Genomic DNA, 24888 nt, shown 5'->3' on the forward strand with positions numbered 1-24888 from the left:
CCGAAGAGGAGATGCCCGGATCCTCAGGCGATCTTTTGCAAGAGCTTTCACAACTGCACGAACAAGTTCAGCAGGTGATGCAGGGTGTCGCCAAGGCCTTGTGGCCATCCGCCTCCCTGCCAGGAAGCATGGGGGAGCTTGTACAACTGCTCAAGGGTGCGCGACGGTATTTCTGACTATGGAATCTATCTGCCTGTCAACAAGGTGCGAGCGAGGCTTGGGCCATGGTAAAAACACGGTATACCAAGCTCGATCCGAATCACATCGCCTGGGTCGGACCTGTAGGGTCAGATGGGAAGGAGATTCCCGTTAGTCTGGTATATCACCAGGTAGGATTAGCCGCAAAGTATTCCCAACAGGATTGTAGGCTAGACAGCCTGTTGGATGGCATAGAAGAAGAAGTATGTGAGTCTAAGTGACTATGTACTTCAATTGACATATTTGTCCCTAGCCGGATTGTAAATCATTTGTCATGGCGGACCTTTTCGCTTCAGCCTCCGGACCTGACAGTCCGGAGTGTTTCCGAATACCTGCTCAGTTATATAAACCGGGGTACGTGTGGAAACCAGGGGTAGGGGTCATAATTGCTTGAACAGACAAGTACCCAACTAGCTATGTTATATTACATGGATAGTAAGAAACATTTTCCAGAGAGAATAATTCTGTTAAGGGTTCCTTTCCCTGGGTATGCATGCCTTAATGTGCATGTCCGAACTGCGAGCAAAGACGTAGTATATTCAACATCTGGGGTTTTGTATTGTAATAGGTAAAAAAATCTTTAGTTCACCGACAGAATATTCCCTTAAGAACGCTAGCTTTCGGCTTCACCCAGTCTGAGGTACATGTCCTGAGTACCCGGCAGTAACAATCACAGAGGTGCTCCCCTTATGCCCTAGCCGAACTAATGGGAACGTAGGGCATAAACACAGGAGCCAGGCAACCCAGCTTGGCCAAAACTTAAGTCATATTGATGCATATAATGGTGAAGAAAAGGTACATATGGGAAAGGGACACATATGCAGTGGGCGTGATGCCCGAAAGATAATTATATTAAGCTTCTGTATAAGAAGCCCCCAGGTATAATGAGCGCACATGCTTGAGGATTAGCGCGTCACGAGTGTGTAGTCGAGTCACACTTAAAGCCTTAGAGCCGTAAAAAGAAAGAGAGAGGATATAACTAAAAAGTAAAAAAAAGGCGGAGGGAAGGAGACAAACAAAGAGTTCGGCGCTAGGCGTAGAATCTTCGGAGTCTGGCCGCGTTCCATGGGTTCGGCTCGAGTCGATTATCTGATGCATCACGCAGGCAGTACGCTCCTCTGGTGAGAACTTTAACAATGATGAAGGGACCCTCCCACTTGGTCTTGAGCTTGTCCTTTTTCTTCTCTGGTAGGCGTAGAACGAGTTCGCGAATGTTATAAGTTTTGGCCCATACTTCTCTGCTTTGATACCTGTGAGCCTATTGCTGATAAAATGTGGAGCGGGCTTTTGCGACGTTGCGCTCCTCCTCCAAGGCATCTAAACTGTCCTGCCGATCAAGCTTGGCTTCTCTCTCTTCATACATGCGCACTCGAGGTGAGTCATGAATAATATCGCAGGGCAATACCGCCTCTGTGCCATACACCATGAAGAAGGGTGTGTATCCGGTAGTGCGATTTGGCGTGGTCCGCAGCCCCCATAGTACGGAGTCAAGCTCCTCGACCCAGTGCGTGTCTGATTCCTTCAGAGATCGCACTAGTCTAGGTTTGATGCCGCTCATAATAAGACTGTTTGCTTGTTCGACTTGACCGTTTGTTTGAGGGTGATAGACAGAGGCGTAATCGAGCTTAATGCCCATGTTGCCGCACCAAGTTTTCACCTCATCGGCTATGAAATTGGAGCCATTATCGGTGATGATGTTGTGGGGGACACCATAATGGTGCACGGCCCCTGATATGAAGTCTATCACTGGTCCGGATTCGGCCGTTTTAACTGGTTTGCCCTATATCCATTTGGTGAATTTATCCACCATGACCAAAGGTATTTTTTATTATGGCTTCCTCCTTTAAGGGGTCCAACCATATTGAGCCCCCAGACCGCAAAGGGCCAAGTTATGGGGATTGTTTGGAGAGCAGTGGGCGGCATATGGCTTTGGTTGGCGAAGAGGTGGCAACCGACGCAATGTTGGACGAGGTCCTGTGCGTCTGCTCGGGTTGTCGGCCAGTAGAAACCTATACGGAAGGCCTTGCTTACAAGGGCCCGAGTTGCGGCGTGGTGGCCGCCGAGTCCAACATGAATTTTGGCCAAGAGTTGCCGCCCTTCCTCTTCAGAGATACATCTTTGAAGTACTCCGGTAGCGCTTTTCTTATAAAGCTCTCCCTCGTGGACCTTGTAGGCTTTAGAGCGCCGCACAATGCAGCGTGCCTCATTTTGATCCTCGGGGAGTTCTTGCCTATTTAGGTAGGCTAAGAAGGGTTCGGTCCATGGGGCAATGACAGCCATGATCAGATGGGCCGAAGGTGTTACTTCGGTGGCAGAGCCTCCGATTATGTCAGTGTGTTCGGGATCTGGGGTTGTGGTCGGATCCGGACTAGTATTGCCGGTTTCCCCTTGCCACACCATGGATGGCTTGAACAACCTTTCCAAGAAGACGTTAGGTGGGACGGGGTTGCGCTTAGCACCAATGCGGGCAAGGATATCTGCCGCTTGATTGTTTTCTCGAACCACATGATGAAATTCAAGACCCTCGAATCGAGCTGACATTTGGAGGACGGCATTAGGATAAGCCGCCATTTTTGGATCCTTGGCGTCGAAGTCTCCATTTATTTGAGATATTGCAAGGTTCGAATCCCCACACACTTCTAGGCGTTGGATGCCCATGGAGACAGCCATCCGAAGACCATGCAACAAAGCCTCGTATTTGGCTGCATTGTTGGAGTCTGTGTATAGTATTTGGAGTACGTATTGGACTGTATCTCCGGTGGAGGATGTCAAGACAACACCCACTCCCAGACCAGCTATCATTTTAGAGCCGTCAAAGTGCATGATCCAATAGGAGTATGCGTCGTACTCTTTAGGGAGTTCGGCTTCTGTCCATTCGGCGACAAAGTTAGCCAATACTTGCGATCTAATGGCTCACCATGGTTTATATGTAATGTCGAACGGGGGGAGCCCGATGGCCCACTTAGCAATCCGGCCTGTGGCATTGCAGTTATTTATTATATCGTTGAGTGGTACTTCGGAGGCCACCGTGATTGAACACTCTTGAAAGTAGTGTCGTAGTTTCCAGGATGCCATGAAGACCGTGTATGCTATCTTTTGATAATGTGGGTACCGTGACTTGCATGGTGTGAGGATAGTGGATACATAGTATACCGGCTTTTGAAGCGAGAACTTATGTCCGTCCTCCTCTCGTTCGACAACGAGCACTGCGCTTACAACTTGGTGTGTTGAAACTATATATAACAACATGGGTTTGCCAATGTTTGGTGCGGCCAGGATTGGGTTGCTGGCCAGGAGGGCCTTTATTTCTTCCAGTCTGGCCGTAGCCTCATCCGTCCACTCGAAGTGTTCGGTGCATTGAAGAAGGCGATAAAGAGGTAGTGCCTTTTCTCCCAATCGAGAGATGAAGCGGCTTAAGGCAGCCACACATCCAGTTAATTTCTGGATTTGTTTGAGGTCTGTTGGGGTAGCCAACTGTGACAAAGCTTGGATTTTAGCCAGGTTTGCTTCAATTCCTCTGTTGGAAACGATGAAGCCCAGCAGCTTTCCGGCGGGAACGCCGAAAACACATTTTTCTGGATTGAGCTTTGTCGGGTGTTGGGTGCGACATATGCCAAAGGATGGCTTATCATGGTGGGAGCGAGTAGATGGTCGCCGGTGCCTGGAAGCGGGATGAGGCGTAAACACGCACGCCGGCGTACTTTACCCAGGTTCGGGGCTCTCCTAGGAGATAACACCACTAGTCCTGCTCTGCGGGGTCTTCACATGATCACTAAGGCACGAGTGATACAAAGGTGCTCCTTGAGCTGTATGCTAGAGGAAGGAGAAGGCAAGGCTAGCTCTCTCCTGCTCTAGGGGAGTGGCTAGTTCTAATGGGGTGGGAACCCTTTGCATGGGTGCCCTGGGGGTTTATATAGGCCTACCCCCAGGGGTACAATGGTAATCTGGCCGGGTGCTGGGCCCGGCTGTTAGTGTCTCCGGCCTCCGGCTTCTCCATCGACTACTGGGGCCCGCCGCCTAGTGGGCCCTGACGACTGGTTTGGTACGGAGCCGACAGGCTGCTTCCACTATTGGCGGGTCTGGTTGGTGGCTGCTCACTGTAGCCGTGCTGCTAATGACACAGGCTTGGTCAACTCAGTGTGGCTACAGTCCCGCCGCCTGGCAGGAGATCACTGTAGCCACACCTGGTCTCATCAGGTTAATGGTGCACTTGCTTCGAGGGAAGGGACGACCGTCTGCTAGAGGCTGGCCTTCCCCTGGCCCGACTGGTTCGGCATACGCCGTCTTCCGAGGCGTCACTGCCTTGTAGGGCCCGCAGCCTGCGGGCCGTACCGACAGGTCGTCATGGGGAACAGGGCTCCGCCTGTCCGGGATGACATCAGGGGGAGGTGGAAACAGTGCCACGTCGTGCGGAGATCTCCGCCTGTACGGGGCACTGTGGCCACGCCGCACCCAAGATTCGGGGGCAAGGGGCTTCACTGTGGCCACGCCCTATCTCATCCTCTTGATGGGGGCACAGACTCTGAGGGCTCCAGGTGGCCTCCTGCACGACGCCACCCTCTCTAGAGGCCGGCTGATTGGAGCCGACCGCTCTTGGTGCCGTCTGCTGGTGCTGGCTGTCCTCCGGTGGCCAGCCTTTGAGCCAGCCGGCCCCTGGAGGGCGGAGCTTCAGCTCGGGACACTGCGGGGCGAAGCCGGCCCAAAGTTTTGACATGTTCAGGGACTCGGGTGAGGCTACCTGTGGCCCATTACTCTGACAGTAGTCCCCGAAGCCGATGAGGAGTTGTGGTCGAGGGGCCGTGAAGTCTCAGCGGCTTCTCCCTGCCCCGAGCTCCGGGAGAATGTTCGATCCGCCTTGCGGTGGCCGAGTGCTGGAGTTGGTTTTGACAAGGCGGGAATGTCGGCCGATTTTGAACTCTAAGGCGGGAAAACAGGTGCCGTGTCCGCTAAGCTTCCTAGGGCCGCCACCCGTCACAGACACGCCATGTGGCGCACACCAGCCAGACCAGCCTTCCATCCCACGCTGGGCCAGTGACAGTGGGCCAGGCCCGCCACAACCGGGCCTTGGCGCGCGGGCGGATCCGCTGTGTCGAGGTGGGCGGTTGAGATTCCCTCGAGCGTTGAAGGCGCAGTAAGTTTGCATGGTAATCGGGGGGTCATGGGGTCGTGGGCGCAGTTAATCCCACGATCCCGTGCCCCGCCCCCTCGGCTTCGTAGCCCGAGGGCTATAAGTAGGGTGAGGGAGGGGTGCGGTGGAGCACGCGCGCCCCCTCCCACACTCTCTTCCTCCTTCTGCTCTCTCCGCCATTGCTGCCGCTGCCGTTCCACGCTTGCCGTGGTGCTGCCGCCGTTCGCCACCAACGCACTCCTCCCTTCGCGGCCCCGCCTGAGGCCATGGCGCGCGATAAGGGCGGCGACTGGGACAGATCGACGGTGATCAAAAACCACATCTCCTTCCTCTGAGACACGCGCCGGATGCCCAACGCGGCGTTCGTCAAGGCGCGGGTGCCGCCGACGGAGGAGATTTCACCGACGCCGAAGGGGAACGAGCGGATCGTCTTTCGCTCGCACTTCCTTCGTGGCTTCCTCCGCTCATTCCTCGACTTCAACCATCTCCAACCGCATCATCTGACGCCCAACACCGTGTCACGCCCAAGATGCGACCCTATCCTAAAGGAACTCGAAGGTCCCACCAAGGATAGAAGCGCATCTTGAAGACGCTTTTGCAAGGTGGATATCGTTACATCAACATTACATAATAGATGGGGATACATACAAGAGGCATACAAAGCCACCCGAATACAACATCACAATACATAAGAGCAACATCCGACTACGGATGAAACACAAACAGACACTCGAACGACATCCACCCTGCTAGCCCAGGCTGCCGACTAGGAACTTATCCCCTGATCGAAGAAGAAGCAGAAGAAGAACTCAAAGCAAGCAAGCATCGCTCTCGCGTCATGATCATCGCAAAACCTGTACCTGCAACTGTTGTGGTAGTAATCTGTGAGCCACGAGGACTCAACAATCCCATTACCATGGGTATCAAGACTAGCAAAGCTTAATGGGAAAGGAAGGGGTAAAGTGGTGAGGTTGCAGCAGCGACTACGCATATATGGTGGCTAACATACGCAAATAAGAGCGAGAAGAGAGCAAGCGGAACGGTCGTGAAGCTAGCAATGATCAAGAGGTGATCCTGAACTCCTACTTACGTCAAACATAACCCAGAAACCGTGTTCACTTCCCGGACTCTGCTGAAAAGAGACCATCACGGCTACACACACGGTTGATGCGTTTTAATTCAGATCTGGTGTCAAGTTATCTACAACCGGACATTAACAAATTCCCATCTGCCACATAACCATGGGCACGGCTCTCGAAAGTTTATACCCTGCAGGGGTGTCCCAACTTAGCCCATGATAAGCTCTCACGATCAACGAAGGATATTCCTTCTCCCAGGAAGACCCGATCAGTCTCGGAATCCCGGTTTACAAGACATTTCGACAATGGTAAAACAAGACCAGCAAAGCCGCCCGATGCGCCGACAATCCCGATAGGAGCTGCACATATCTCGTTCTCAGGGCAACACCGGATAGGTCATCCTATGAGTAAAACCAACCCTCGAGTTGCCCCGAGGTGGCCCCGCAGTCTGCCCGGTTGAACCAGCACTTAGAGAAGCACTGACCCCCCGGGGGGGGGGCTAAAATAAAGATGACCCTCGGGTTGGCCGACCCAAGGGAAGGGTATAGGTGGTGGTGAAGCAAATGGTAAAACCAAGGTTGGGCCTTGCTGGAGGAGTTTTATTCAAAGCGAACTGTCAAGGGGGTCCCATAAATCACCCAACCGCGTAAGGAACGCAAAATCCAGGAACATAATACCGATATGACGGAAACTAGGGCGGCAAGAGTGGAACAAAACACCAGGCATAAGACCGAGCCTTCCACCCTTTACCAAGTATATAGATGCATTAATCAAATAAAAGATATTGTGATATCCCAACATAATCCTGTCCACCATGGAGCAATCTTCAACTTCACCTGCAACTAACAACACTATAAGAGGGGCTGAGCAAAGCGGTAACATAGCCAAGCAATGGTTTGCTAGGAAGGATGAAAAGGTTAGAGGCTGACATGGCAATTTGGGAGGCTTGAAGAGCAAATGATAGGTAGCACAGCAAAGCGATAGAACAAAGCAACTAGCATAGCAATGATAGTAGTGAGATCCAGGGTAACGGTCATCTTGCCTGAAATCCCGCTAGGAAGAAGAACGAGTCCATGAAGTAGACGAACCAACGTAGTCGAACGAATCCTCACGAATGCAACGTTACCGGAACTAAGAAGCAACACCAGAAAGAAACAAACAACATGGTAAATGCACAAGCATAAACATGGCATGATGCACAAACGAGTATGATGCATGTCCGGTTTAATGAGGCATGGCATGGCAAAGTGCAACAAACAATACTACAAGTTAAGTGGAGCTCAATATGCAATGAGTTGCATATTGACGAAACACCACATGCGAGTTATTTAGTTCGCTCTCGTTTAGGTACACAACAATGTTAAATGTTGTTAAACATGGCAAGGGGTGTAACAAAAGTAAACTAACTATTTAGGCAAGTTTAAATGAGGCTGGAACAACAAACAACAATTCCGGAAAATCCTCATGTGCATATTTTAGATCTGGTACTGTTCTGCCCTAAAACATATTTCATTATTGTTAATCAGGAAAATAAAGTGCAGCAAGTTAATCTATGCATTTTCCACCCCATTTACATATAAAGTTTATTTAAAACCGAGCTACGGTTATTTAGTTATGAAATAAAGCATTTTAGCATGGCATATAGCAAATTAAATGCAAACAACATTTTAAACATATTTAACATGGATGAAAGTGGCAAATTATTAATCTACACAAAATTCTAAGCATTTTACATGTTTGAAACATTTTAATCCGATGCACGGTTTGTGAGATATTAAATGCATGAACATGAGGGACTTTTCTACAAAACGGGTAACTCTGGATAAATAGACAAATTCGTTGGACTGATAAAAAAACCTAAGCAGGCCGAAACTAGCTGGAGCAGGCCCAAAAGAAGGAAAAAAAGGGAGGCGCCGGGGGGTGTGGCCTCACCCAGTGGGCTTCGGCCCGGTTCGGTGAAGGCAGCAGGCTGAGGGGCGGCGCGAGCGAGCTGGGCCTTGGCTCGGGCCCGATCTGGAGGGCGCTGGAGGCTCTGACGAAGAAGAGGGATGCGGTCAATGCGGGGAAAAGCAGGCTTGGCGGGCGCTCGTTTCTGAAGAACAGAAGCAGAGGCGCGATGCAGCGGGGCTGCGGGGCACAGGGAGGCGCGACTCCGGCGGGCAGGGGCCGGAGACGAAGCGGCGCGGATCCGAGCGACGGCAGGAGGCTGCAGTCGGTCTCCTGGCGAGGGACAAACGAGGGCGACAGACATGGCGGATCGGTTCCCTGTTGCAACTGGGAGAGAGCAGAGAGAGACATGAGCTTCAGAAGAAAAACAGAGGACCGGAGGCAAGAGAGGGAGGAAGGAGATATGAGAAGGAGAGGGACAGGCAGAGGGAGGTGGACCCGGATCCGGTCGCAGGGGGTCGCCGGGGTCCCTTTCCCTGCCGGATCGAAGCGGAGGCGGGCTGGCGGACTTGGAGCTCCATGGCGCGAGGCAGCTGCTGCAACACACAGAGAGAGAGATGAGAATATCAAACCGGAGGAAAGAGAGAAAGAGAACTAGGACGACGCTCATCTTAGACGACGACGGTGGAGGTGCTCGGGGTTCAGGGATGCAGGAGCTGCTCCTGCTGCCGGTGGCAGGGACGAGACGGAGGAGACGCGGATGGGATGGCGCTAGTCGAGGCGGAGGCATCGGGCGTGTTCGGGGCTCGCCTGGGTGGCGGAGGGCGTCGGTGGGACGAGCTCGGCTCCGGCGAGCTGATTGCGGCGCGCTCCAGCACGGAGGCAAACGGGGACGCGGGCAACGAGGGGCTGCAGGCGCCTTGGTCACGGCTAGCGCAGCGGGAGCTCGGTGACGGGTTCCCCACTTGGGCCCGTGGCAGAGGAGTCCTGGCTCTTGCAGGATATGAGCGGCAGCGGAAATCAAGGGGAATGGTCGGGGAGGATCTGGGAAGGTGGGTGGCTGTGCATGGGTTGGTGAGGAGGGGATCTGGGAGGATCCCAATGAGAGAGTGGCGGCGGCGGGTGAGGGATTGGATGGATGGGACAACCTAGGTCTAGGGTTAGGTTGGTTATATAGGTAGGTTGGTTAGCTTCGGGCAAAAACGGACCCTCCGATCAGAATCGAACGGTCGAAAATAAACATGTTAGGGAGTCCAAATAAGAAAACGGAGATGTTCTAGGGATGTTTGGAGATGATCCGGATCCATCGGTAACAACAGACCGGTTCGGGTTCGGGTAAGTTTCGGACACGCACACGAGGCGTCTGAGAGAGGTCAATGAGGTCAAGGGCCTGACAAAATGACACCGGAGGCAAAGAGAGAAAGGGCAACTGCGAATGGCTACGAGTTTTATGAAAACATGCGGATGCAATGCACATGATGCCATGAGATGAAATGCATGACACGAACAAAATGCAAAACAAAAGACAAAACCCAACCATGAAGGAAAAATCATATCACATCTCCGGAAAAGGCAGGAGTTGGAGTTAAGAATATGGAAAGTTGTATCCGGGACGTTACAACACTCCACCACTATGAGAGGATCTCGTCCCGAGATCTAGGATGGCACCGGAGGGAAAAGGAAGAGGAAGAGGTAAAACAAAGTTGCTTCTTCGACAAATGAGTGAAACCAAAGAACTTTGAGAGTTTGAAAAGTTGAAAGAAAGAACACAACAGAGTTGAGCACAATTGAGAGCAGTGCGGTAGAAAATAGAAACAAGGAACACCATGTGAACCTTGGAGGTTGCAAAGCTATGAATGACACGTACAAAGGACAAGAAGGAATTTGAACAACTCTGGTTGAAACGAGATAAACAAGGAACAAGGAAGAACAAATTCGGACAGCACTCCGGTTGAAAAGAGATGCAAGACTTGATAAGTTGAAAAGAACTTGAAGAGATTACAGAGCACTCTGGTTAAATAGATAAGCACGAAAAAAACACGACCCTCACCATCCGAGATGATGAGTGAAGAGAGCAACATCACAATGCCTCCGAAAGAAAGAATGGACGATAGATCATTGGAATAATAAAATGGAGAAGAAAATGCCAACTTGTGCCACAAATGAGCTTGGAAAGCACCCTTCCAAGATGGTTAGAATGGAATTGTTGGAAAACCAACAACAAAACGAATGAGCTTGTAGTGGGCTTATGGAAAACTTCTCAAAATTATGAGGTGACAACCGGTCACTAATGGAAACCATTGATTTGATTGAGAGCACCAAAAGGTGAAAAACTTCTTCACCGAGATGAGAAGGAGAAAATTTGATCATAGCTACGCACAACAAATAGCAACATTCCTTAGGGAAGGCTTTTAGGTGAAATCTATATCAAAATACTCCAAGGAAGAAATTATGATGGGTTGAAACAACTCATGATCGAAGGAAAAATGATGGTTTTAAAATTCATTCTTGACAACTTGTGAATCATGAAACATGAAGAGAAATTGTCAAGGGTGACATAACACCACCTCAAAAGATAAGGTAGAAAGAAATGCACTTCGGATGCAAGATGAAGAATGCTTGAACTCCACAAAACAAAACATGTGTTTAGAACCATGTTTATTTTAGAGTGTAACTTGGTGGATCATGACTCTATAGAAAAACTTGAAGAACAATTAAAGAATGAAAGGAATCCTTGATGAACCACCATGTAGAGCCTCCATGAAGAACTCCGGTAATAAAAGGATGATAGAAAGAAAGAGAAATTGAAAGCACAAGGTGAAGCCTTGCAATGATTTAGATGGAGCTTCGCGATGAAATACAGCAGAAAACTTGGAACTCCGGAAGAAAGATGAACAACATATAATTGAGAAATTGATGTCACGGACAAACTCCGATAGAAAAGAATTAAACACTTGGATGAAACAAGAATAAGAATTATGTTATGTGTATCCTTCATCAATTTAAGTTGATGACAAGCAAAGGATTTGGCATACTACTTATTCCCGTAGAAAGGATTAAGAGAGATATAGCACAAACTTGAGAAGGTATTGATGGAACCACTGGTGTGATTTGGAAACAATGAATATTTGATATGATAACGAAGGAAGTGAAATCTTGAACGAACCACCGTAAGAATAGAAAATGAAAGTAGCAAAGGCATGATTCACCGGGAAGAATTGGAAAACAAATGAAGATACCTGTGGGGATTTAGAGACCTGAGAACGAAGAGATCATGAACTGATTAGAGGATATTAGAATGATTCACCGGTAAGGTTTGGAGAACGATAGCTACACACTGAGAATGAGTAATATTCAGAAATGATGACCTTCGGATGATCGAGAAGGGAAGCAACTCCTAAAATGCGTTGGATGGTTGAAAAGAATTCCCACAATCAAAAACAATTATGAGAGGATGGCATCAAGCTTGAACTACACATCTTCGGAAGAACGGGTAAGGATTTAAGAGGAACTCTTCTTCGGTCTTCACATGCTGAGAATGACGACGAGAAACACCACGATGAATTGTTGAGATACTCCGGGAGAATGAAAAACAAAGAGGTTGAGCCAACAATGAACAATAATTTGAAATCGATCTTGGAAAACATTTGATTGATGGAATCCATTCTTACGTCAAACTTCGAAAAGAATTTGGGAATGGCTCCGGGAAAATTAGAAGAGTCAGGTAAGATCCTGGAAAAAGACCTATGGGTTAGGGCCCACTCGAAAGAAACATCGTTAAAGGATTTTAAAGAGAGGTTGCACCAGTTGAATTAAATGACTTGAATGAGAGAAAAATCTCAAAGTAACTCGAATGGATTAAGAATGGAAACATGATTCTTCTGAGATATCTTCAACACTCTGGAACAAATGAATAGCAAGAGGTGAGTGAACGAGAGGTGCACCGGCATGAGAAAGCATTTGACACGAGGAAAGGAATATGATCAACACTGAAAGCTTGAATTGGATCCACCGGAGAAGAAAAAAGAACGAAGGATGATGAACTTGAAACTGTTGAGCATCTTCATGGGAAATCACCGGATACGAACATTGATTGAAAAGAGTGAAGTGACTTCACATGAATAAATGGATACTTGATTAAAATAAATGAGTCCTTGAAGAAAAAGGGGTGGGAGGGCGGGAAAACAAAAGCAACTTGGGGACGGATGAAACCGATACCATTGAGAAAACTTAGAATTGATCTTACAAATTTTGAAATGATCAGATACACTTGAAGAGAAGCACACCGGTTGGAAAGAATTGACATGACAACCTCAATGATCAAAAGGATTAGTATTCACATAGCAATATGAGAACACCGTTTAGAAAAGGTATGGAATCAACACTTGACATTGAAGCAACTCGAATACCACAAATAAAACAAAACAAAGGATTTGGCTTGCAGAATAAGCCGGAACAAATACATATGATAGAGATTTACCCAATCCCGTATCATGCATTTGTCGGAAAGATATTCTAGGAGCTACTTGAATTCCCACCTATAAACTCCCGAAACTTTCTGGTTATGCAATCTGGTGTTGGGGATACAGGGGAAGCAATATATATCACCCAAACTAACAATCCCTACATCCAGCTGTATCCATTCGTCAACACGTAACCAAGAAACCTTCGGAAATCGTGTACCTCAACCTTCGAAAAGCATCCGTTATATGAGTTATGGCAATACTCCCGAACTCCCCAGTACTGGGTGGCATTGAGGTTATCTCACCAACAACTGCATAAAAGAGATTTTCGATGTCGGCAAAACTCAGGTATTCCAGAACTGCAATGATAAAATTCTGAGGACAACACCTCGGAGCTCAACTCCCCGGGACACTGCCACAACCCCTAAATGTCAGGAGGCACCAAGAACAATGTTCTCATCACAAGACTATCGGAACGATTCCAAGATACCCGCGTGATCCTAAAAAAAATTAGTGAAATTCGAGGAGAGGAAAGACAAAACATCTACGTTAGGAGTCCTCACCAGAGCGACGAAGGGGGCTGAGGAGTAAAAAGAATCCTAATCTCCGATATATATATAATCCTAAGACTCAAAATATTTTTTTTTCTAGACTCAACAACGACCAACAATCAAGGGGGCTCCTATGGTCGGTCGAGGCTCTGATACCAACTTGTCACACCCAAGATGCGACCCTATCCTAAAGGAACTCGAAGGTCCCACCAAGGATAGAAGCGCATCTTGAAGACGCTTTTGCAAGGTGGATATCATTACATCAACATTACATAATAGATGGGGATACATACAAGAGGCATACAAAGCCACCCGAATACAACATCACAATAAATAAGAGCAACATCCGACTACAGATGAAACACAAACAGAAACTCGAATGACATCCACCCTGATAGCCCAGGATGCCGACCTGGAACCTATCCCCTGATCGAAGAATAAGCAGAAGAAGAACTCAAAGCAAGCAAGCATCGCTCTCGCGTCACGATCATCGCAAAACCTGTACCTGCAACTGTTGTGGTAGTAATCTGTGAGCCACGAGGACTCAGCAATCCCATTACCATGGGTATCAAGACTAGCAAAGCTTAATGGGTAAGGAAGGGGTAAAGTGGTGAGGTTGCAGCAGCGACTACGCATATATGGTGGCTAACATACGCAAATAAGAGCGAGAAGAGAGCAAGCGGAACGGTCGTGAAGCTAGCAATGATCAAGAGGTGATCCTGAACTCCTACTTACGTCAAACATAACCCATAAACCGTGTTCACTTCCCGGACTCCGCCGAAAAGAGACCATCATGGCTACACACACGGTTGATGCGTTTTAATTCGGATCTGGTGTCAAGTTATCTACAACCGGACATTAACAAATTCCCATCTGCCACGTAATCGTGGGCACGGCTCTCGAAAGTTTATACCCTGCAGGGGTGTCCCAACTTAGCCCATGATAAGCTCTCGCGATCAACGAAGGATATTCCTTCTCCCAGAAAGACCCGATCAGTCTCGGAATCCCGGTTTACAAGACATTTCGACAATGGTAAAACAAGACCAGCAAAGCCGCCCGATGCGCCGACAATCCCGATAGGAGCTGCACATATCTCGTTCTCAGGGCAACACCCGATAGGTCAACCTACGAGTAAAACCAACCCTCGAGTTGCCCTGAGGTGGCCCCGCAGTCTGCCCGGTTCGAACCAGCACTTAGAGAAGCACTAGCCCCGGGGGGGGGGGTGCTAAAATAAAGATGACCCTCGGGTTGGCCGACCAAAGGTAAGGGTATAGGTGGTGGTGAAGCAAATGGTAAAACCAAGGTTGGGCCTTGCTGGAGGAGTTTTATTCAAAGCGAACTGTCAAGGGGGTTTCCCATAAATCACCCAACCGCATAAGGAACACAAAATCCGGGAACATAATACTGATATGACGGAAACTAGGGCGGCAAGAGTGGAACAAAACACCAGGCATAAGGCCGAGCCTTCCATCCTTTACCAAGTATATAGATGCATTAATTAAATAAAAGATATTGTGATATCCCAACATAATCCTGTCCACCATGGAGCAATCTTCAACTTCACCTGCAACTAACAACGCTATAAGAGGGGCTGAGCAAAGCGGTAACATAGCCAAGCAATGGTTTTCTAGGAAGGGTGAAAAGGTTAGAGGCTGACATGGCAATTTGGGAGGCTTGAAGAGCAAATGATAGGTAGCATAGCAAAGCGATAGAACGAAGCAACTAGCATAGCAATGATAGTAGTGAGATCCAGGGTAACGGTCATCTTGCCTGAAATCCCGCTAGGAAGAAGAACGAGTCCATGAAGTAGACGAACCAACGTAGTCGAACGAATCCTCATGAACGCAACGTTACCGGAACTAAGAAGCAACACCGGAAAGAAACAAACAACATGGTAAATGCACAAGCATAAACATGGCATGATGCACAAACAAGTATGATGCATGTCCGGTTTAATGAGGCATGACATGGCAAAGTGCAACAAACAATACTACAAGTTAAGTGGAGCTCAATATGCAACGAGTTGCATATTGACTAAACACCACATGCGAGTTATTTAGTTCACTCTAATTTAGGTACACAACAATGTTAAATGTTGTTAAACATGGCAAGGGGTGTAACAAAAGTAAACTAACTATTTAGGCAAGTTTAAATGAGGCCGGAACAACAAACAACAATTCCGGAAAATCCTCATGTGCATATTTTAGATTTGGTACTGTTCTGCCCTAAAACATATTTTATTATTGTTAATCAGGAAAATAAAGTGCAGCAAGTTAATCTATGCATTTTTTCACCCCATTTACATATAAAGTTTATTTAAAACCAAGCTACGGTTATTTAGTTATGAAATAAAGCATTTTAGCATGGCATATAGAAAATTAAATGCAAACAGCATTTTAAACATATTTAACATGGATGAAAGTGGCAAATTATTAATCTACACAAAATTCTAAGAATTTTACATGTTTGAAACATTTTAATCCGATGCACGGTTTGTGAGATATTAAATGCATGAACATGAGGGACTTTTCTGCAAAACGGGTAACTCTGGATAAATAGACAAATTCGTTGGACTGATAAAAAAACCTAAGCAGGCCGAAACTAGCTAGAGCAGGCCCAAAAGAAGGAAAAAAAGGGAGGCGCTGGGGGGTGTGGCCTCACCCAGTGGACTTCGGCCCGGTTCGGTGAAAGCAGCAGGCTGAGGGGCGGCGCGAGCGAGCTGGGCCTTGGCTCAGGCCCGATCTGGAGGGCGCTGGAGGCTCTGACGAAGCAGAGGGATGCGGTCAACGTGGGGAAAAGCAGGCTTGGCGGGCGCTCGTTTCTGAAGAGCAGAAGCAGAGGCGCGATGCAGCGGGGCTGTGGGGCACAGGGAGGCGCGACTCCGGCGGGCAGGGGCCGGAGGCGAAGCGACGCGGATCCGAGCGACGGTAGGAGGCTGCAGTTGGTCTCCTGGCGAGGAACAAACGAGGGCGACGGACATGGCGGCTCAGTTCCCTGTTGCAACCGAGAGAGAGCAGAGAGAGACATGAGCTTTAGAAGTAAAACAGAGGACCAGAGGCAAGAGAGGGAGGAAGGAGATATGAGAAGGAGAGGGACGGGCAGAGGGAGGCAGACCCGGATCCGGTCGCAGGGGGTCGCCGGGGTCCCTTTCCCTGCCGGATCGAAGCGGAGGCGGGCTGGCGGACTTGGAGCTCCATGGCGCGAGGCAGCTGCTGCAACGCACAGAGAGAGAGAGAGATGAGAAGACCAAACCGGAGGAAAGAGAGAAAGAGAACCAGGACGGCGCTCATCTTAGACGACGACGGTGGAGGTGCTCGGGGTTCAGGGTTGCAGGAGCTGCTCCTGCTGCCGGTGGCAGGGACGAGACGGAGGAGACGCGGATTGGATGGCGCTAGTCGAGGCGGAGGCATCGGGCGCGCCGGGGCTCGCTTGGGTGGCGGAGGGCGTCGGCGGGAGGAGCTCGGCTCCGGCGAGCTGATTGCGGCGCGCTCCAGCACGGGAGGCAAACGGGGACGTGGGTAATGAGAGGCTGCAGGCGCCTTGGTCACGGCTAGTGCAGCAGGAGCTCGGTGACGGGTTCCCCACTCGGGCCCGTGGCAGAGGAGTCCTGGCTCTTGCAGGATCTGAGCGGCAACAGAAATCAAGGGGAATGGTCGGGGAAGATCTGGGGAGGTGGGTGGCTGTGCATGGGTTGGTGAGGAGGGGATCTGGGAGGATCCCAATGAGAGAGTGGCGGCGGCGGGTGAGGGATTGGATGGATGGGACAACCTAGGTCTAGGGTTAGGTTGGTTATATAGGTAGGTTGGTTAGCTTCGGGCAAAAACGGACCCTCCGATCAGAATCGAACGGTCGAAAATAAACATGTTAGGGAGTCCAAATAAGAAAATGGAGATGTTTGGAGATGATCCGGATCCATCGGTAACGACAGACCGGTTCGGGTTCGGGTAAGTTTCGGACACGCACACGAGGGGTCTGAGAGAGGTCAACGAGGTCAAGGGCCTGACAAAATGACACCGGAGGCAAAGAGAGAAAGGGCAACTGCGAATGGCTACGAGTTTTATGAAAACATGCAGATGCAATGCACATGATGCCATGAGATGAAATGCATGACACGAACAAAATGCAAAACAAAAGACAAAACCCAACCATGAAGGAAAAATCATATTGCATCTCCGAAAAAGGCAGGAGTTGGAGTTACGAATATGGAAAGTTGTATCCGGGGTGTTACACACCGTGACCCTGCTCTCCGCCTTCGTCACAGCGTGCGAGGGCTACATCGGCATCCTCCCCACACTCGAGCTATGGGGAGCATTCTTCTATGGGAAGCTGGGCACCTCCGCCAAGGACACGGCAGCCGAGTGTGGCGAATTCATCGCCATGCGCCGGCCAGCAAAAAGGAATGCCTTCCCCGTCATCAAGATGTCACAGTCGGTAAAGCTGTGGCAGTAGTCGTACTTCTATGTTGAGAACGTCGATCCGACTGTCAACTTCATCAACCTGTCGGCCTATGAGGCCGGCCCCCTACCGGGCTTCGGCCCAACTGGGGCTACAAGCTGAAGCCGGTGTCGGCGGACACGGCGGCCGCCATCGGCCGACTCCGGGTGCTCCAGGAGTTGGACGGCCTTGTGGCCTCCGACCTCCTCATCGCCTTCGTCGAGCGCTGGGTCCTCCTGCTCCAGGGCCGTCCTCATACGATCTTCCGGATGAGCGGGCACCGCGACTCAAGCCGGTTGTGCACGAAGGAGATGTCGACTGCTGAGGTCGCGAGGATGGTGAACGAGATCTCCGACCTCAAGGTGTCGGAGGGAGACTAGCGGTACGGGAAGTGGCCGTATTCCCGCGACGACCCACCACCTGCCGTAAGTCCCTTGATTTCTTCCTTTAGCTCTATCTTTCAGTCTTGTTCTTATCGTGATGCGACTCCCTTCTGGAGCGCAGATTTATATGTCCGAAGTGACGGCCGCCATCGTGGGGCCGGGTGGTGACTACCTACCGGACAGGGTAGTGAGTGATGTGGACGACCTCGACTTGGGGGCGGCCGCCCTGGCGGACGACGCAGCAGGCGGCAGAGATGGAGCAGGCGGCTCCGAGGAGGGCGGCAGCATGGAGACCTGGCCTGACGATGACGACGACGATGACGAGCCACGCCCTGCCCGGAGCACTGCCAACACCAGCCCAGGCCCCTCTACTGGGCCGCCCGCCCGTGGCGGCAAACGCAAGCGGAAGCAAGGCGCTGCCCTGTTTGGCAGCGTGCCGAAGGAGCCCAAGAACACGACTGCGGCGACCAGGCGGAAAGAAGCCGCGGCCAAGGTGGCCAAGTACCAAAGGCAGCCGAAGGTGCCAGTCATGGTGTCAGCGTAAGTGTCCTTCTCATGTTTCCACCTCTTCGCCGACCCGGCCTAAAAACTTTTTGTCTTCCCATCTTAGGGCCCCACTCACCGTCGAGAAGTCGGGCGCCGCCTTGATCATCAGGTTGGTGGAGACCTCCTCCACCAACTGACGAATCGACCCGGCCGCCGACCTCCGGGAGGCGAGGGAGCGCAACACGCGGGAGGAAGAGGCCGACCGTGTGGCGAAGGCGGAGGCGGACAAGGCCAAAAAAAAGCTGGCGCAGGCGGAGGCCAAAGCCGCGGAGAAGGAGCGGCTCGCGGTGGCCGCACGCTGCTAGGAGCCGCTACTTGTGACGCCTCTGAACACCGCGCCACCTCCGCCGGAGTTTGAGGCGACGACTGGGGGAGCCGGCGACGAGCAGCCGGTCAGGGAGAGGGAGGGCGGCGACGTGGCCATGCCGGACGTCATCGTGCCACTGCCGCCACCCACCAGCGGAACGCAGGGCGAGCAGCCGGCCGCTCCGCCGGTGCCACCAGCCGGGGACATAGTGGTGACGGACCTGACTCCTGGGGTATGCACACCTGCGTGCTGCCATTTTGCGAAGGCGGCCTCGATGCCGCGGCCGCTAGAAGCCGGTGCCGCGAGCTTGTCAGTCCCCGACACCGAAGCGACCAGCGTCGTGCCTGCTGGCTGGGTACCCGGAGGTGGGACAGGCGCCCTGGCCCAGGCGTCCCTTGACGTCCAGGCCAAAATCTGGGCCGAAGCCGAAGCCCTGAAGCGATGCAATGAGGCGTTCCTGGAGTCACGGGCAGCCATCCGTGTAAGTTTTTCTTAGCTTCTCTTTATTTTGATTCTTCTTGCTTTCTTCGTGGGGGCGCGCAAGCGCACCCACTAGGTGTAGTCCCCAAGTTTCGGACCGGCTCCTGAGAAGGCGGTACAGAACTTTAACTTGCAAGTGTCAAATGTTGACTTCATCTGATATCCCTTCTGCAGGACTACCACAATCTTCGCGCGGTCACCTTCAACTCTAGGGTCCGGGAGCTGGAGAGACAGACCGCCCATCTGTCCGAGAGCCGGAGTAAGCTTCGATTCCCTTTCTTCGTGGGGGTGCGCTGGAGCACCCGCGGGTTGTAGTCCCCGAGGTTCGAGCCGACTGCTGAGCAGTCGGGCCGAATCTTCCGAGTGACTTTATCTTTGCTAGCTACTTCTTCTCTGCGAGGGCGCGATGGCGCACCCGCGGGCTGTAGTCCCCGAGATTTGGGCCGACTACTGAGCAGTCGGGCCGGATCTCCCTGACAACTGCATCCCTCTTCATCATTTGACTGATATTCTTTCTTATTTTTCTTTTACAGAAGCCAACGCTGCCTTGCAGCAGCAGCTAGGCGAAGCCAACACCGCCCTGCGCGGCAAGGAGGCGAAGTGCAGCAAGCTGGCCGAGGAGCGAGACCGGCTAGTCACTCAGCTCGCCGAGCAGGTGGAGGCCCTCAAGACTGCTCAGCGGGAGGCGAAGGCGAAGGAGACTGATCTCCTTGCCGAGTTCGAGATCGAGCGCTCTGCCTGGGCCGACAAGGAGGCGCAGATGACGGCCTGCTTCAGCAACATCGAAGACTTGGTCGATGGTGAGCTTTATTTTCTTTGTTTCTTGTTTTGAGCTGCCGACCCTTATCTAGGCCGACTACTTGTTTCTGACTTAGGCTTTTCTTGCCTTCTATCCAAGCAGACTTCTTCCCGGGCCACTCCGTCGCCGCGAACCAGATCATCAAGGCCCAACGCGAGGAGCGGAGGGCAGAAGGCGTGCAAATTGCCGCTGACGCCCCCTGGACCCTCAATGAGCAAATCCTCAGCATCTAGGCCCGTCTTCGGTCCGCCCATCAAATGTTGCGCCGTCTTCAGCTTGTCGGGGCCCAGGTGATTTCCGCCCTCTAGCCAGGCTTGCAGGCTCCGCGCACCCCAAGTCGGACTGCCGACTGGCTGGAGGTGGCGGCCGGCCGCCTGGAAGGGCTCTGCAGCCCGGGCAGGAGCGCGCCGGGCCCTGAAGTTCGTCAAGGGGTGGTACCCTGGGCTAGATCTATCCCAGCTGGCCACGTTTCGGCTGGAGGCATAGGAGGAGCTGGTGGCGGTGGAAGCCGAGCTTATCAACAGGGTGGGGGCGATCGCCGACTTCACCGACACTAGCGTCTTCGTCCTGGAGGTGGTTGAGGAGGGCATTGAAGCGCTGCTGGAGTGGCTCGGGCTGAACCCGGAGGACAGCGAGGACTCGACTGAAGTCATCGACTCCAGTGATGAAGGGGAGGAGGGGGAGGAGAAGGAGGAAGAGGAGGAGGAGAGCGAAGACGGCGTGCCGGAGGTTGGGGCGGATGGTCAGCCCCAACCTGACCGGGCCTCAAGCAACGATCCGCGCTCCAAAGCACCGACTGCTGCTGGAGGCGGCCAGGCGGGGATCGACCAGCCGTCCATTCCTCCAATGGATGCCACCGACTCTGCCATCCAGCCCTCCGCTGTCCCGACTGGTGCCGCCCAGCAAGAGCCGCCTGCTGCACCAACCGACACTCCCGACTCCATCGTTTAGCCGGAGCCCTCTGCTGCGCCAATCGGCACAGCCGACCCCAACACCCAGCTGGAGTCTTCTGCTGCTCCTTAGGATGCTTTATCTTTTTCTTTCCCTGCTTGCTAGTCTGGACAACTTGATTAAATTTGCGCAATTCCACCCATGGGGTGTATATCAAACTTTGTTGAATGCCGGCCGATAGGCCTTTATCTATGTAAATATCTTATCGCAATTTATGCTTTGCTTTGCCGACTTCTAACTTTTCTTGCTTTGTACTCCTTGCTTTTTTCCTTTGCCACCCTCCCTTAGCTATCCTCTTGCCAGCCAAGCAACCGCTCTGCAGACTGCGGCTGCTTTGAGTACTTAGCTTTTTGCGGGAGGGCAAGTACTTAGCCGTTTAGAGGTTTGGCAAAGGAAGCAGAAGCCGGCCAGCTGCTCGGCAGCCGGCCGAACAGGTGTGGTGCCGGCCTCAACTATATGCATTTTTTCCTTAGCCATTTTTCATGTGGGCACTGTTTTGCAACCCCTGCCCGCCATTAAGTCGCTCCGCGAGCTACGGCTTCTGACAGAGGAAGTTTTAGGTGCCAACACATTACTTGTCCGGCTGCAGGAGGCGGCATATAGTAGAAGGCGGCAAACCTCCGGGCCGACTGGTCGAACCCGGTGCCAGGCAGAAATAATAAAACAATGCACATTCATAGGCATAACACTTATCATGTAGATAAAAGGAGGGTAGTCCCTGAGTTCCTCTTGGGGGACCCAGAGTCTTCGTACATAATACAAAAGGTAGCATGATACATACTGCTTTCAACTGTAAAATCTCCGGAGGAGGTTTGCATTCCACGGCCTCTCCGTCTCCTTGCCTGAATCATCTCTTTGGCGTGCTCTGGGCTGCTGAGCGTCGATCAGATAGTAGGAGTCGTTACCCAGCACCTTGCTGATGATGAAAGGGCCTTCCCAAGGTGCCGAGAGCTTGTGCTGGCCGGTTGTTTGCTGGATCAGCCGGAGCACAAGGTCTCCCTCTTGGAAGGATCTTGGCCTCACCTTGCGGTTGTAATATCGGCGCAGGCTCTGCTGGTAGATGGCAGACCGGCTGAGTGCCAGCAGCCGGCCCTCCTCCAGCAGGTCGACACCGTCTTATCGTGCCTCCTTGGCGTCCGCCTTGGTGTACATGGTGACTCGCAGGGAGTCGAACTCTATGTCCGTCGGGATGACGACTTCAGCACCGTAGACGAGGAAGAAGGGTGTGAAGCCGGTCGACTTGTTCGGAGTTGTGCACAGGCTCCAGAGGACGGCCGACAGCTCATCGAGCCAGCAGCCGGCCGAATGCTCTAGAGGATCGACCAGTTGGGGCTTGATGCTGGACAAAATGAGGCCGTTTGCTCGCTCAACCTGGCTGTTTGACTACGGATGGGCAACGAACGCTAAGTCCAGTCGGACGCCCTGCGTCACGCAGAAACGAGCCAATGCTCCTTTGGCAAAGTTTGTGCCGTTGTCAGTGATGATGCTATGTGGTATGCCGTACCGAGTGGTGATGTCGGCGATGAAAGTCACGGCAGTCGGCCCATTCAGTTTCTTGATTGGCTTTGCCTCTATCCACTTAGTGAACTTGTCCACAGCAAGAAGCAGATGAGGCATGCTGCCACAGGCCGTCTTGAATGGCCCCACCATATCCAAACCCCAAACAGCGAAGGTCCAAGCAATGGGGACGGTCTTGAGTGCAGAAGCCAGCAGGTGTGGCTTGGAGTGGAACTTCTGGCACCCCTGGCACTTCTGTACCAATTCTTTGGCTTCTTCTAGAGCAGTCGGCCAGAAGAAACCACGACGGAAAGCTTTGGCAACAAGTGATCTTGAGGCCGCATGGTGACCACATTATCCTTGGTGAATATCTCTGATGATTGCTTGACCCTGGTCCGGCTCCATGCAGTGCTGGTACACACCAGTGACACTGCGTCGAACCAGCTCTTTGTTGACTATGGTGTATGCTGCTGCCCGCCGTTGCACTTGTCGGGCCAGGGTCTTGTCAGCCGGTAGTTCTTTGTTCACCAGGAAGTTGAGGATGGGTTGAGCCCATGATGGTGCTACTATCTCTCCAACTGCCATGACAGCAACTTGTACAAGGGCGGTTGGGCCGGGAGGCGGCGGGTTGGAGCCGGCTGCCGCCTGCTGTCTTGAAGAAGTCCCCGGGCCGACAGCTGCAGTCCCAGAGCCGGGCTTTGGAATCCCCGGGCCGGGTGAGACGGTTGCAGTCCTCGGGCCGCCTGCCGAAGTCCCCGTGCCAGCTTCTGATATCCTCAACTCGGATCCGACTAATTCAGGAGGGGCCGGCACGAAGATGGAGTCGGACTCTGGAGATGGCTTGACAGACGACTTGATGAGGCGCTGCAAGGCGACGCCAGCTGGTATCGCCTGTCGGGTGGAGCCGATCCGTGCCAAGGCATTCACTTGCTCATTATCATTTCTTGGCACATGGAGGAACTCGCACCCGTCAAAGTATCCACTGAGTTGCTGCACGAGGAAGCGGTAGCTTGCCATATTCGCGTACTTAGCGTCCCAGTCGCCTGACGACTGTTGGACCACCAAGTCAGAGTCACCATAGCACAGGATCCGGCGAATGCCGAGTTCCTTGGCAAGCTGGAGCCCGTGTATGAGTGCCTTGTATTCTGCTACGTTGTTGGAGGCGGCAAAATGGACTTGCATCACATATCTGAGCTTGTCGCCTTTGGGATAGGTGAGGACGATGCCGGCTCCCAGACCGGTGCGCATTTTGGAACCATCAAAATGCATCCGCCAATGGGTGGAGTCTGGCGCTGGCGGTAGGTACTGGGTCTCGGCCCAGTCGACGAGGAAGTCGGCCATCACTTGCGACTTGATGGCGGTGCGAGGCTGGTAGTAGATGGTATAAGGGGCCAGATCAATAGCCCACTTGGCCACTCGGCCAAAAGCATCTCGGCTTCCAGTGATCTCAACAAGCGGGGCCGTGCAGACAACAGTTATTGGGTGCTCTTGAAAGTAAGGCTTCAGCTTCTTGGCGGCAAAGTGCACACCATAGCACATCTTCTGATAATGTGGCTAGTTTTGCTTGGAGGCGGACAATACTTCACTCAAGTAATATATCCGTCTCTGGACCGGCAATGCTCTGCCCTCCTCCTTGCGCTCTACCACTATGACTGTGCTGACAACCCGACTGGTGGCGGCGATGTAGAGGAGCATGGGCTCCTTCTCAGTCGGAGCCGCCAAGATAGGCGGGGTTGTCAACATCTTCTTGAGTTGGAGAAAAGCTTCGTCCGCCTTGTCGTTCCACTCGAAAAAAGTGGTCTTCTTCATGAGCTGGTACAAGGGAAGAGCCTTCTCGCCCAGCCGACTGATGAAACGGCTAATTGATGTCAGGCAGTAGGTGAATTTCTGCACATCCAGTAGTTGGGTGGGTACCTCCATCTTCTCAATGGCCTTGATCTTCACAGGGTTGCACTCTATGCTGCGCTCTGAGACCAGAAAACCGAGAAGCTGGCCGGCAGGCACTCCAAAGATGCATTTCTCCGGGTTGAGCTTGATCTGGAATCGGCGCAGGTTCTCAAAGGTTTCCTTGAGGTCTTCTAGCAGCGTGCCATGCTTCTCCGTCTTCACCACCACATCATCCACATAGACATGGGCATTTCTGCCGAGTTGCTTGAGGAGACACTTCTGCATGCAACATTGAAAC

At 51.9% G+C, this 24888-nt stretch overlaps 2 long non-coding RNA genes across 2 annotated transcripts; both read right to left on the minus strand.

Annotated features, from left to right (window-relative positions):
• Nucleotides 1-7488: 7488 nt before the first annotated feature.
• On the minus strand, nt 7489-9409 carry LOC119305686. The gene is made up of 3 exons (XR_005148743.1): nt 8791-9409; nt 8338-8670; nt 7489-7536 (listed from the first exon to the last, which is right to left on the minus strand). It is a non-coding gene; the product is annotated as an uncharacterized LOC119305686 (long non-coding RNA).
• Nucleotides 9410-15107: 5698 nt separating this feature from the next.
• Nucleotides 15108-17049, minus strand: LOC119305695. The gene is made up of 3 exons (XR_005148746.1): nt 16421-17049; nt 15968-16300; nt 15108-15165 (listed from the first exon to the last, which is right to left on the minus strand). It is a non-coding gene; the product is annotated as an uncharacterized LOC119305695 (long non-coding RNA).
• Between the last annotated feature and the right edge of the window lie 7839 nt (nt 17050-24888).

This window comes from Triticum dicoccoides, chromosome 1B (assembly GCF_002162155.2).
Source record: "Triticum dicoccoides isolate Atlit2015 ecotype Zavitan chromosome 1B, WEW_v2.0, whole genome shotgun sequence".
In the NCBI taxonomy this organism is placed as follows: domain Eukaryota; kingdom Viridiplantae; phylum Streptophyta; class Magnoliopsida; order Poales; family Poaceae; genus Triticum; species Triticum dicoccoides.